We start from the raw sequence: 14,808 nt of genomic DNA, 5'->3' as shown, positions 1-14,808 counted from the left end.
GTTGAACAATACGTGTAACTGTGTGAAGTGTAATTTTAAAATGTAATAACGGTAGAGGTAGAAAAGTACAATTCAGAGAGAGTTGAAATTTTTGAAGAATGAATGGTGTGTGATTGTGTGGCATATAGCAGCCTTGTTTGAACGGCTAGAAAACTATTCATGAATAGGTTAATAATAAAAATAATAATGTATGGGAAAAAGAAAGGAACAAAGTTAAAATGCAATACCACAAGGTAGGGGAAACACCATGAATTTGGAATCAGATTCAAATTCAATTCTGAAAGTATTTTTTATTTTGTAACTAATTTATTAATTTTTTTTATGTTTTAGTTATATACTTATTTGGGATATTATTGATGCAAGATGGGGCAACCAACTTCATAGGCCATTGCATGCTACGGCTATTATTTGAATCCTCAAATTCATTATAGGTCTGGTTTTAAAATTACTTATGAGCTTAAGAAGCAGTTTTATGCTTGTATGGAAAGGATGATAGGAAATCTAGATTTAATCACTAAGATGGATATTCAACTTGAAGATTTAAGACTCGAAAAGATTTTTTTGGTAGTAAAGTAGCTCAAAATGCAATTTATACCAAAACTCCAGCTCCAGAGCTTCAACAATTTGCGATTTCGTGTCTTGAATTTGATATATAGCTCATCTGGATGTGAACGTAATTGGAGCGCTTTTGAGATGGTTAGTAATTAGATATAATTTGTATTTTACTTCTATAAATTTGGTTGTTAATTCTTCAATTCTATCTTATTGTTTGTGATGTGAGATATTTGTCTGTATAGAATTTACCAATAAAATTCCATCGTGAGTATAGTCTAAACCAACAAGATTTCCCGCACCAAATTTAGAAAATGTCTCATAACAATAAAAAATAATAACTGGGAGTAGAATCCCGGGTCGTTCTTCCTAGGAGTTGCCCTAAGATGTACGTCATTGGTTAGGAGTTCTCTTGGTATTTTGGAGTTGAATAAAAGAAAAGTAAATGAACATGAAACTAAAGTGATGAACAATTAACAATTGGAATAAGGAAACTAAGAAATTAAACAAACAATAGAGAATGATAATCAATCAAAGTAAAAATCCATTGCTAGGGGTGAGAATTGAAATTCCTATCATCATTGCCTCCATCAATTGTAACAAGAATTGGCCATTGCTCCACTTAGTTAATCTCTAACTATGAAAGAAAGTCAAGTGGATACAATCAACTTGAGTCCACAAGTCCTAGTCAAATCCTAAAGAAAGACTAGCTTTAGTGGCATTCAAATCAACTAGCAACTTCCAATTATCAATCACAAAAGACTTTGACAATTCAAGTGTCTCCGATTGCCCAACCCCCAAGCCAAGAGTGAAATTTACTCCTGATGCCAGGACATTTTGGCCAGTTTCACTGACCTTTTCTTTACTGTTTTAGGGTAGTTTCATGCATTTTCTTAGGAAATAAGCAAGTTTTGGGTAGAATTTTACTTACATCTTGATTCAAGCAAACATTATGAATTTTATATGATTTCATGAGAATTATGCATGAATTTAATGACAAATTGGATGATGCATGACTCATAACTTGGATTAGAGCTTTGATGCACTTTATTTGCTTGATTTCAGGACAAAGGAAGCAAGGAAAAGCCACGTTAGTAGCCACGTTAGTCTAACTAACGTGACCACTAACGTGGAATGGGAGCTAGCTTGCAACGTTAATGAGAAAAGTAATCGCCAATAACGTCTTCGAAGCCATCATAGCCCACGTTAATTACCACGTTAACTACATTAACGTGGTAGTTAACGTGGAAGAAAAGGAAGCTCCAAGCGTTAGTGGTAAAAGTAAGTGCCACTAACGCTCCAAAAAGGAAATTGGCCACGTTAAGAGTCACATTAACTCAGTTAATGTGAACTCTAACGTGGAAGAGGAAGATAATGCCAACGTTAGTGACACTCACCTTTGTCACTAACGTTGGACTAAGCCCATATTGGCTACGTTAAGAGCCACATTAACTTGGTTAATGTGAACTCTAACGTGGAAGGAGCAAGGAATTGCCAACGTTAGTGACACTCACTTTTGTCACTAACGTTGGACTAAGCCACTATGAGCCGCGTTAGTTACCACGTTAAGTGCATTAACGTGGAAGCTAACGTGGAGGAAAGAATTGATGAGCCAACGTAAGTGACACTCACCTTTGTCACTAACGTTAGAGATGGCAATCACCACCACATTAGTGGCCACGTTAAGACAATTAACGTGGGGCACTAACGTGAGAAGGGGCGTTTGGAGCGTTAGTGACAAAGGTAAATATCACTAACGCTCTCAAGGCTAAGGCATGCCCACGTTAAGAGCCACGTTAGTTATACTAACGTGGACTCTAACGTGAAAAAAAGGGGCTAAGGGCAACGTTATTGGCAAAGGTAAACGCCAATAACGCTCGCGATGGACCAAGAGGCAACGTTAGTGGTCACGTTAGTGCCACTAACGTTGAAGTTAATGTAACTCATCTTGGGCTAGGAACGTTAGTGCAAAAGGTGATCGTCACTAACGTTCTCGAACCCACATTTTCACTTAACGTTAACGCCACTAACGTCCTAGCCAAAGTCCATGCCTACTTCACACTTTCTCTGCAAGTAAAGCTGAGCCCACTGAAGATTCCAAACTGCTTCAACTCAAGATCTAAAGGCCCATATCCAAGACTTGAAGAGCCAACTAGAATATCAGAAGAGTAGTATATATAGGAGTAGTTTTGAACTAGAGAAGAGCTTTTGGGATTGAGAGGACTACTCTCTATATAATTTTACATTCTCTGCAACTTCTAGTTTTACTTTCAGAATGCATTCTCCATCTTTGTTTTCCATTCCCAGAGCCATGAACAACTAAACCCCTTTCATTGGGTTAGGGAGCTCTGTTGTAATTTGATTGATCAATAATAGTTTTCATTATTCTTCTTCTTTCTTTTCTCTTGATTTTGCTAGAAAGCTTTCAATCTTCATCCAATTGGGTAGTTGTCTTGGAAAAGAAGCTATTCATACTTGGATCTCTTCAGAACCTTGGAAGAGGAATCAAGGGATCATGCTAGAAATGCTTTCTCATGTTGGACCAAATTGGGGGTTGGGCGGATATGGTGACATATAATTCTCCCAATACTTTGATTTGGAAATACATATAGTAAAATCAGTGACCTTACTTCATCTCTTCTCATGAGCAACTAGACCAAAGAATTGGCTATTGATCAAGATTTGAGAGATTGAATTACCAAGGAATTGGAATTTAATCACTTAAGATTGCCAAGGATATCAATGAATGCATTGATTGAGGAAGAGAAGAAAATGAACTTGATCCGGAGAATGCAACATCTCTTAAGCCCAATGAATCCCCCATTTCCGATCTTACCCATTCTCTTTAATTTCTGTAATTTACTTTCATGCTAAATTCCCCATTCCCCATTCTCCATTTAAGATTCTGCACTTTACTTTTCGTCATTTATATTCAGCTCTTTATTTCCAGCATTTACATTTTCTGCTATTTACTTTCTGCCATTTAATTTCCTGCAACTCTCACATCAAATTCTACTTAGCTCAACTAGAATATTCCTCTAATTAAAGTTGATTGACCAATCAATCCCTGTGGGATTCGACCTCACTCTATTGTGAGTTTTTACTTGACGACAATTCGGTATACTTGTCGAGGGAAATTGTTGAGAGACAAGTTTTCCGTGCATCAAGTTTATGGCGCCGTTGTCGGGGATTGATTTTATATCAACAATGATTAAATTGGTGGATAACTAGATTGAGCATTTTTTAATTTTGTTTAATTTCATTTGAGTAATTTACTTTCAGTTTTAGTTATTTCCTTCCCTTTACCCTTTACCCGTTTGTGGTGTTATCTGCACATTTTTTTTTTTACAATTCAATTCACTAACCCACTAACTGTTTGATATATTACACCACTCACACTAACAGCATTTCTAACAAGAATACTCTCTGCATCTACCCCCTTCTTGCTTTTGCCTTGTTGGTTGTATGACAGGTAGAAGAAGCGGGACTTCAACTTCCTTTGATTCTGAACCTGAGAGGACCTTCCTTAGATTAAGGAGGGAAGCAAGAGGAAAGAGAGTAGTTGGTACGGAGGAAGAAGAGGAGTATTTTGAACTAGACATGGATGAGAATATAGAGAACCATCATAAAGAAGAGGCTCAAAACCATGGCAGAGAAGGCCCAGTGCATCATGCTGGGCAAGAGAGAAGAGTTCTGGGATCCTACATCAATCCAAACCCAGGAAACTGTGGAAGTAGAATCCAAAAGCCAACCATACATGCCAACAACTTTGAACTAAAGCCACAGCTCATCACCCTTGTTCAGAACAACTGTTCATTCGGAGGAAGTGTTCAAGAAGTTCCCAATCAGCATCTAACCACCTTTCTGAGGATATGTGACACTGTGAAGTCTAGTGGTGTTCATCCTGACACTTACAGACTACTTCTATTCCCCTTCTCACTCAAGGACAAGGCATCTAAATGGCTGGAATCCTTCCCGAAGGAAAGCTTAACAACCTGGGAAGATGTGGTGAACAAATTCTTGGCAAGATTCTATCCTCCTCAAAGAATCAACAGGTTGAGAGCTGAGGTTCAAACTTTCAGGCAACAAGATGGTGAGACTCTCTATGAAGCATGGGAGAGGTTTAAGGATCTGACAAGAAGGTGCCCGCCAGATATGTTCAATGAATGGGTACAACTACACATTTTCTATGAAGGTCTTTCTTATGAATCAAAGAAGGAAGTAGACAACTCATCCAGGGGATCTCTGAACAAGAAGGAGACCATTGAAGAAGCCATAGATGTCATTGAGACTGTAGCTGAGAATGACTACTTCTATGCTTCTGAAAGAGGCAACACTAGAGGAGTGATGGAGCTGAACAACGTGGATGCACTGCTAGCTCAAAACAAGATGATCACCAAGCAGCTGGCTGACCTTACCAAGAAGATGGAGAGGAATCAAGTAGCAGTAATCACCACCTCAACAGCAGCTCAAGAAGGAGTGAATGAAGAGGCAGAGGGTAGTCAGGAGCAAGCCCACTACATTAGAAATTCACCAAGGCAGAACCATGACCCAAACTCCAAAACGTATAATCCTGGTTAGAGGAACCACCCAAACTTTGGATGGGGAAACCAACAAGACCAAGGCCAAGATCAGAGACGTCACAACCCCAACAACCATGCGGCTTACCAACATTCCACACAGAGATCATATCAGCACCCACTTAACAACAGACCTCAACATCCATACCAAAGCCAAAATGGCCCTTCTCATCCTTCCAATCTCAACTCATCATCATCGGAAGAAAGACTATCAAGGATTGAAACTCTACTTGAAGGCATATGTAACGAAATCCAAGATAACAAGGTGTTCAAAGAGGACGTGTGAGCTAATCTCAAAAACCAGGGAGACACCATTCAGAGGCTAGAATTTCAAGTGGGATACCTCTCTAAGAAGATTCCCAAACCTACTGATAGCTTCCCAAGTGACACAAAGAAAAACTCGAGAGGTGAAGCAAAGAAAGTAAGATGGGAAGACTGCAAGATGGTCACTACAAGGGATCAAAGGACTAAGGAAGAGCCGAACAAACCATTAGAACAACCTGGAGACACATCAGCAAAGAAACATGAAGAGGATCACCAAGAAACCAAAATTATACAGAAGGAGCGGCTGAGGCTCTATGTACCTTTTCCCCAAAGACTCAAGGGTGGTGTAGAAAAGAGAATATACTCAAAGTTCCTTGACATATTTGCATCTCTCCATGTGAACATACCATTCATCAAGGCTCTCCAACAAATGCCCTCATACATTAAGTATATGAAAGAGTTGCTGACAAGGAAAAGCTCACTCAAGGGAGGGCAAACAATAGTGATGAATAAGGAGTGTAGTGCTCTCATTCAACCAGAGTTGCCTACAAAAAGGAAGGACCCAGGGAGTTTTCACATCCCCTGTGCCATAGGAGAAACAATGTTTGACAAAGGACTCTGTGATCTGGGAGCAAGCATCAACTTAATGCCTTTATCCCTTATGAAGAAGCTACAGATCAATGAGCTAATGCCCACAGACGTAGTCATCAGGCTGGCTGACAAAACTCAAAAACAAGCAGTAGGAGTGGTGGAAAACGTGTTGGTAAAGGTTGGGAACTACTTCCTTCCAACAGACTTTGTCATATTGGAAATGGAAGAGAGTCACCTTCACCCAATCATATTGGGAAGACCATTCCTAGCTACAGCCAGAGCGCTCATAGATGTGGAGCGAGGAGAGCTAATATTGAGGATACATGACAAACAACTCGCATTCAATGTCTTCAAACCCTCACAAAAAACAGATCAGGAAAGCAAGGAACCAAGGAAAGAGCACGACAAAGCACTGGTGGAAGAAACAAGCATTGAAGCACAGGGAATTCCTTTGGTTGATGAACAAGATAATCAGCAGCTGTCACAGCCCAAGGAAGATCAGGAGGAACCTAAACCACCAGAATTATATGAGACCAGCAATAAAACCTCCCTAGGAAAAGAGACCACAAAGAGCAGGGCAACAGCAAAAGAAACAAAGAAGAAGGCACCAAGGAGATGGAGGAACAAGAAGATCCCTACAGAGGATTTCTCTCTAGGGGATAAAGTGATCTCAGCTTACTTCATGGATATCCCACCTCATCTCCCCACCACCCCATCTCAGCTACCTAAGGTTTTTACCATCAACAAAGTTCTCTCCCTAGAACATGTAGAGATCCTTGATGAAGCCAATGGAGATAGATTTACTGCAAGAGGGGAAGATCTGAAGCATTACCAACCACCCTGACAAAGGGCAGAATGTCAAGCTAGTGACGCTAAAGAAGCGCTTCATGGGAGGCAACCCATGTTTTACATGTTTTTAAAAAGTAGTTAATAATGCAAAGTTCATGAAGTCTAAATCAACTCTGACATATACTTGAATGAATCTTTTTATGTAACATATAGTGAAGAACAAGTTTGGTGTTCAAGGCACACTAAGAGAACATGAATGCAATTCATATCATGTCACTCTTAGAACCTTGAACAAATCCTTTTACTCCACATGGCCACAAACTAAGTTTGGTGTCACCAATGTTGCATACATGGACAATCAATTAGTCAGTTGGTTTGTACTTATGAATAGCACTTAGTCAGTTAACAACAAAAATTTTAAAAAGTAGTTACTCTTTCTTTTTTTTTTAAATTTTGCCACCACTTTCCATAAATTCATTAATCACATCCCTTTATTTGTAGGAGAATTGATGGGACAATTGAAGAAGGATGATTCGGCCACCACAAAAGGAGAAGTACTATACACGTGTTTTCAAGGGTGATGCATTGGGAAATGTTGCCATGCAACATTTGAAGAGTGACACGCTTGGAAAGCAAACCAACCCCCCTCCATAAAGTTGATGATCCTTGTGCCCATCCCATACTAAACCCCATCCGTTCATTACACAACCACTCCATCAATCCACACCTCTCATTCACTCACCATCTCCCTATATAAAGTGGTTCTTATTCCATACCCTTTCACATTCCAATTCCCACTCTTTGTACTTCACCCCTCCAAAAATACTCTTCCTCACTCCCTTCACTATACTCTATCTTAACCAGCCAAATCCATCACTGACCCCAACACCTTCACTTCTCAAAAAGTCACTCATGGCATCATCAAGCTCTAAAAGAAGAAAGGGGAAGGAGCCTATGGAGCAACGCCCTTTTGATGAAAAGAAATTTAGAACCTTTCACCATGCACTTCAATTTGGATGGATGGCTGATAAGGAGATCATATATGAGCTAGGCTTTCAAGTCAAGAAAACTGAGTGCCCCGAAATCATAAAGAACGTAGAAAAGAGAAGATGGGAGCTCCTCACCGATCCAGTCACCGCAAGAATAAATGCAACGCTCGTGAGAGAGTTCTACGCAAATGCAGTAAGGTATGATAGGAAAGAGAAATCTTATATAAGCTTTGTGAGAGGAGTAACGATGGATTTTAGTCCCATGAACATCATGAGGGTGTTGAAGCTATGAACCATACCATTTGAGGAAGAGAGCTATCAATCTCGAATAGATGGTAGCCCTAATTATGACCAGATTGTGAAAGATATCTGCGTACAGGGAGCGGACTGGGTGAGAGATCCCAATGGAAAGCCCAAATTTATTAAAAGAGGTGATCTCAATCCTGAAGCAAAGGGGTGGTTCAAAATTGTAAGGAGATCCATCCTCCCTGCCGGAAACAATTCAGAGGTGAATCTTAAGAGAGCAATAATGGTGCAATGTATACTTAAAGGGGGAGAGATCAAGGTGCATGAACTCATAGCCCAAGGCATTAGGAAGATGGTTGAGAAAAGTGATTCTGGAGGAAGGTTAGGCTATCCCAGCACCATTTTTTGCCTGTGCAACAGGGCTGGGGTGGTGTTAGAAGATGAAAACCCCGAATGGATAAAAGTTGGTATCCCAATTACTGTCCGGCGTATGCATGCTGTTGCATCTCCCCTACCTCAACGAAGGATAAGAAAGAGAGTAGCCCATCAAGCTGTAGAAGGGCAAAATCCAGAGGAGCAAGCCGCAGCCACCTTGAACATGAACCAATTACAAGAAGCCATTGATGGCTTATCTAGGCAATATTGGAAGAATCAAGAGGAACAGAAGGAGCTCCAACTACAAATGATGGATCGCCAAGAAGAATCATTCTCTAGATGGGCGAATCAACAGGGGGAGTGGCAAAAGCAGATGATGGAGCAGCAATTGGAACAAAAGAAACAATGGGGTGAATCCTTCCACATGTTGGAACAAAGGCAGGATCAACAACAAGAGGCCATCCAAAAGCTAATCAACATCCAAGCACATCAAGGCGCATACATACATGAAATGCATCAGAAACAATTAGAATAGGCAGAACTCTTCGACGAATACAGGGCGTTTTCAGAAGGAGTTTACATGAACCAGACTGGACATCATGTGAACACTCAGGCCAGGCTCGGCTACTTAGTCGGACAACTGCCTATACTGCATCCTGGAATCACAAGCTATGAAGAAGTGAAGGATGAATTAGCGCGAGAAGAAAGAGAGAGGGTAGAAAAGAGTCATGAATCAGTAAGGAAGGCACTTGAGGATTGGAAAAAGGCTAGACTGGCACGAATGCAAGGAAACACAAGTGGACACAAAGAGGACAAACAAGAGGGAGAGCATGAGCAACCCCATGAGTAAAAGGTGGTGGAGTTCCCTCATTATCCCATCTTTTTCAAGTTTTAAATAAGAAAAATCATGTATGAGATAGAACATGCTTCCATAGTAGCTTAGGAATTTTTAATTCTGTCTTTAAGTTTGCATTGCCTAGGTCTATGCTTGCTAGTCTAATGGCACGGCTGCATTTTCATCTCGCTTATTGTATGCCTGTCCTTTTAAGCCAAATAAAAAGAGATGTTATGAAAGACCAGAGTGATGATCAATTGTGGAGTAGGTTCTTAAGCTTGTGGTGTAGTAATTACTTAGCTAAGTTGGTTCACCAACAAGGTAGGAAGGCAACTATCTGTCCTGAAGTCATATGCTTGAAACACACCCCATGAGACTAGCTAAATAACAAGATCCTAATAAGAAAAAGGAAAAGAACAATAAGAGTTGAAAAAGAAAGAAAAGTAATAAAGAATAAGGCTAGGCACCAAGGGCTTGAATCTTGAGGGATGTGTCTGTGGTGCTCTTGTACCAAGGATCTGCTTGGATGAATAAGTTCTTAGGAGTGCTTCATCACTTGGTAACTTGGGTTAACTAACCCGGGATTATCAACTGAAAATCTACTATCAAGAGCAACCTTGCTACAGAACATTTAGCAACCCAAAGAGGTACTGGACACCAAGGCCTCAAGGAAAGAAAATAACAAACCATGTGCCTGTGGTGTGCATGTATGGGGGAGAGAGACTTGAGGAAGTAAGTCCTTAGGGGTGTCTCAACACCTAGCACTCTGAACCAACTGGTTCGGGAGTGTTGGCTGAAAGCTTATTTTAAAGAGTCACCCCTCACAGAGCAGTTAGCCTAAGGATGCAATAAACCTTGAAAAGACAAAGGGGTCAACCAATAAAAGTCTAAAAAGGTGCAATCAAGTGAGTACTCCAGGACATGATAAAGGTCTGAAAGCCAGTAAAGGAATGAACCTAAGTCGCTATGCATGAAACCCCATAAAACCAAGGACATGACTTCCACAATAATGATTCATTTCTCTTGTCATTTCATTCATCATTCTCTTGTTCCAGTACTTGCTTAGGGACAAGCAAGCTTTAAGTTTGGTGTTGTGATGCCAGGGCATTTTGGCCAGTTTCACTGACCTTTTCTTTACTGTTTTAATGTAGTTTCATGCATTTTCTTAGAAAATAAGCAAGTTTTGGGTAGAATTTCACTTACATCTTGATTCAAGCAAACATTGTAAATTTTATATGATTTCATGAGAATTATGCATGAATTTAATGACAAATTGGAAGATGCATGACTCATAACTTAGATTTGAGCTTTGATGCACTTTATTTGCTTGATTTCAGGTCAAAGGAAGCAAGGAAAAGCCACGTTACTAGCCACGTTAGTCTAACTAACATGACCACTAACGTGGAATGGGAGCTAGCTTGCAACGTTAATGAGAAAAGTAATCACCAATAATGTCTTCGAAGACAGCCCACGTTAATCGTGGTAGTTAACGTGGAAGAAAAGGAAGCTCCAAGCGTTAGTGGTAAAAGTAAGTGCCACTAATGCTCCAAAAGGGCAATTGGCCACGTTAAGAGTCACGTTAACTCAGTTAACGTGAACTCTAACGTGGAAGAGGAAGATAATGCCAACGTTAGTGACACTCACCTTTGTCACTAACGTTGGACTAAGCCCATATTGGCTACGTTAAGAGCCACGTTAACTTGGTTAATGTGAACTCTAACGTGGAAGGAGCAAGGAATCGCCAACGTTAGTGACACTCACTTTTGTCACTAACGTTGGACTAAGCCACTATTAGCCATGTTAGTAACCACGTTAAGTGCATTAACGTGGAAGCTAACGTGGAGGAAAGAATTGATGAGCCAAAGTAAGTGACACTCACCTTGTCACTAACGTTGGAGATGGCAATTACCGCCACATTAGTGGCCACGTTAAGACAATTAACGTGGGGCACTAACATGAGAAGGGGCGTTTGGAGCGTTAGTGACAAAGGTAAGTATCACTAACGCTCTCGAGGCTAAGGCATGCCCACGTTAAGAGCCACGTTAGTTATACTAACGTGGACTCTAACGTGAAAAAAAGGGGCTAAAGGCAACGTTATTGGCAAAGGTAAACGCCAATAACGCTCGCGATGGACCAAGAGGCAACGTTAGTGGTCACGTTAGTGCCACTAACGTTGAAGTTAACGTAACTCATCTTCGGCTAGGAACGTTAGTGCAAAAGGTGATCATCACTAATGTTCTCGAACTCACATTTTCACTTAACGTTAACGCCACTAATGTCCTAGCCAAAGTCCATGCCTACTTCACACTTTCTCTGCAAGTAAAGCTGAGCCCACTAAAGATTCCAAACTGCTTCAACTCAAGATCCAAAGGCCCATATCCAAGACTTGAAGAGCCAACTAGAAGATCAGAAGAGTAGTATATATAGGAGTAGTTTTGAACTAGAGAAGAGCTTTTGGGATTGAGAGGACTACTCTCTGTATAATTTTACTTTCTCTGCAACTTCTAGTTTTACTTTCAGAATGCATTCTCCATCTTTGTTTTCCATTCCCAGAGCCATGAACAACTAAACCCCTTTCATTGGGTTAGGGAGCTCTGTTGTAATTTGATTGATCAATAATAGTTTTCATTATTCTTCTTCTTTCTTTTCTCTTGATTTTGCTAGAAAGCTTTCAATCTTCATCCAATTGGGTAGTTGTCTTGGAAAAGAAGCTATTCATACTTGGATCTCTTCAGAACCTTGGAAGAGGAATCAAGGGATCATGCTAGAAATGCTTTCTCATGTTGGACCAAATTGGGGGTTGGGCGGATATGGTGACATATAATTCTCCCAATACTTTGATTTGGAAATACATGTAGTAAAATCAGTGACCTTACTTCATCTCTTCTCATGAGCAACTAGACCAAAGAATTGGCTATTGATCAAGATTTGAGAGATTGAATTACCAAGGAATTGGAATTTAATCACTTAAGATTGCCAAGGATATCAATGAATGCATTGATTGAGGAAGAGAAGAAAATGAACTTGATCCGGAGAATGCAACATCTCTTAAGCCCAATGAATCCCCCATTTCTGATCTTACCCATTCTCTTTAATTTTTGCAATTTACTTTCATGCTAAATTCTCCATTCCCCATTTAAGATTCTGCACTTTACTTTCCGTCATTTATATTCAGCTCTTTATTTCTAGGATTTACATTTTTTGCTATTTGATGCGGGTGGAAACTGTCTCTCAATAAATTTCCATCGGAAAGTGTACCGAATTTGTCGTCAAGTAAAAACTCACAATAGAGTGAGGTCGAATCCCACAGGGATTGATTGATCAAGCAACTTTAATCAGAAGAATATTCTAGTTGAGCAAATCCAGAATTTGGGTTGAGAGTTGCAGAAAATAAAATGGTGGTAATGTAAATAACAGAAAAGTAAATGCTAGAATTAAAGGACTGGAAGTAAATGACTGAAAGTAAATTGCAGAAATGTAAATGGGAACAGGGGATTTGCTCATAAAAGTAAATGGCAGAAATTAAAGAGAATGGATAAGATCAGAGATGGGGAGTTCATTGGGATTAGGAGATATTGCAATCCTCCAGATCAAGTTTATTTTCATCTCTTCCTCAATCAATGTACTCATTGATCTCCTTGGCAATCTTAATTGATTGAATTACAAATTCAATCTCTCAAATCTTGATCAATAGCCAATTCCTTGGTCAATTGCTCATGAGAAGAAATGAAGTATGGTCACTGATTATACCACATACATTTCCCAAATCAAGTATTGAGAAAGTTATAGTCACATACCTATCTAAACCCAATTTGTTCCAGCATGAGAAAGCATTTCTAGCTTGATCTCTTCATTCCTCTTTCAAGGTTCAGAAGAGATCCAAGTTTGAATAGCTTCTTTTCCAAGATAATTACCCAATTGGATGAAGATCGAAAGCTTTCAAGTAAAATCAAGAGAAAAGATAGAAGAAGAATAATGAAAATTAGTATTGATCCATCAAATTACAACAGAGCTCCCTAACCCAATGAAAGGGGTTTAGTTGTTCATAGCTCTAGAAAATGAAAACAAAGATGGAGAATACATCCTAAAACTAGAAAATGCAGAAAAGGTAAAATATAGAGAGTAGTTCTCTTTTCCGACTCTCAGAACTCCTAAACAATTCAAAGCTACTCCTATATATACTACTTTTCTCAGCTTCTAGTTGGCTCTTCAAGTCTTGGGCCTTTGGATCTTGAGTTTGAAGCAGTTCTCTTCTTCATTTGGGCTTGGCTTTACTTGCAGAGAGAAAATGTGAAGTGGGCAGAGACTTTAGCTCCGGACGTTAGGGGTGTTAACGTTTAGTGAAAATATGAGTTCGAGAATGTTAGTGACAATCAACTTTCTCACTAACGTTCCTAAGTAAAAGCCACGTTAACTTCAACGTTAGTGGCACAAACGTTGCCACTAACGTTGCCTCTAAGTCCTTCGCACACGTTATTGAGACTTAACATTCCCAATAACTTTGAAAAGCCCCCTTTGTTCCCACGTTAGAGCCCACGTTAACTTAGTTAACGTGGCTCTTTAATGTGGGCTTGCCATCCTTCGAGAACGTTAGTGACACTCAACATTGTCACTAACGTTCCAAGGTGCCCCTATGTCTCACGTTAGAGTCCACGTTAACTAGGTTAACGTGGCTTCTAACGTAGCCATGCTTAGCCATCCCCAACGTTAGTGACAATGTTGAGTGTCACTAACGTTGGCCATTCTTTCACTCATCAACGTTAGCTTCCACGTTAACTAAGTTAACGTGGAAGTTAACGTGGCTCCTTGGGGGGTTGTGTGGTTGCCTCCAACGTTAGTGTCAATGTTGGGTGTCATTAACGTTGTCGACCACTCTTGCTTCTTACGTTAGCTCCCACGTTAACCAAGTTCACGTGGGAGTTAATGTGGTATGTTTCTCCTTAGGCCAACGTTAGTGACAATGTTGAATGTCACTAACGTTGGCGTTTCTTCCCCCTTTTAACGTTAGAGGCCACGTTAACTAAGTTAACGTGGACTCTAACGTGGCCACTTATGAGCATTTGCCAACGTTAGTGACAATGTTAAGTGTCACTAACGTTGGCTCAACTTCCCCTCTCCACGTTAGAGTTCACGTTAACTAAGTTAACGTGACTGTTAACGTGGTCAATGATGGCTTCGAGAGCATTATTGGCAATCACTTTTCTCATTAACTTTGCAAGTTACCTCCCATTCCTTGCTTCCTTTGGTCCTGAAATCAAGCAATAGAGCGCATCAAAGTTCTAGTCCAAGTCATGGGCAATGCAGCATATAATTTGTCACTAAACTCATGCAAAATCCTCATGAAATAATGTAAAATGCACAATGTATGCTTGAATAAAGGTGTAAGTGAATATCTACCCAAAACTAGCTTATTTCCTAAGGGAATGCATGAAACTACCTTAAAAACAGTAAAGAAAAGGTCAGTGAAACTGGCCAAAATGCCCTGGCATCACTATTTACTTTCCGCCATTTAATTTCCTGCAACTCTCACATCAAATTCTGCGTAGCTCAACTAGAATATTTCTCTAATTAAAGTTGATTGACCAAT

The 14,808-nt window shown here is 40.0% G+C and overlaps 1 non-coding gene across 1 annotated transcript; it reads right to left on the bottom strand.

Annotated features, from left to right (window-relative positions):
• Window positions 1-4,605: 4,605 nt before the first annotated feature.
• On the bottom strand, window positions 4,606-4,712 carry LOC148580698 (small nucleolar RNA R71). The gene has a single exon (XR_015896245.1). It is a non-coding gene; the product is annotated as a small nucleolar RNA R71 (small nucleolar RNA).
• Window positions 4,713-14,808: the final 10,096 nt, after the last annotated feature.

This window comes from Arachis ipaensis, chromosome B10, assembly GCF_059453495.1.
Source record: "Arachis ipaensis isolate K30076 ecotype BB chromosome B10, ASM5945349v1, whole genome shotgun sequence".
Classification (NCBI taxonomy): Eukaryota; Viridiplantae; Streptophyta; class Magnoliopsida; order Fabales; family Fabaceae; genus Arachis; species Arachis ipaensis.
This window is presented reverse-complemented; position numbering and strand designations above follow the sequence as displayed.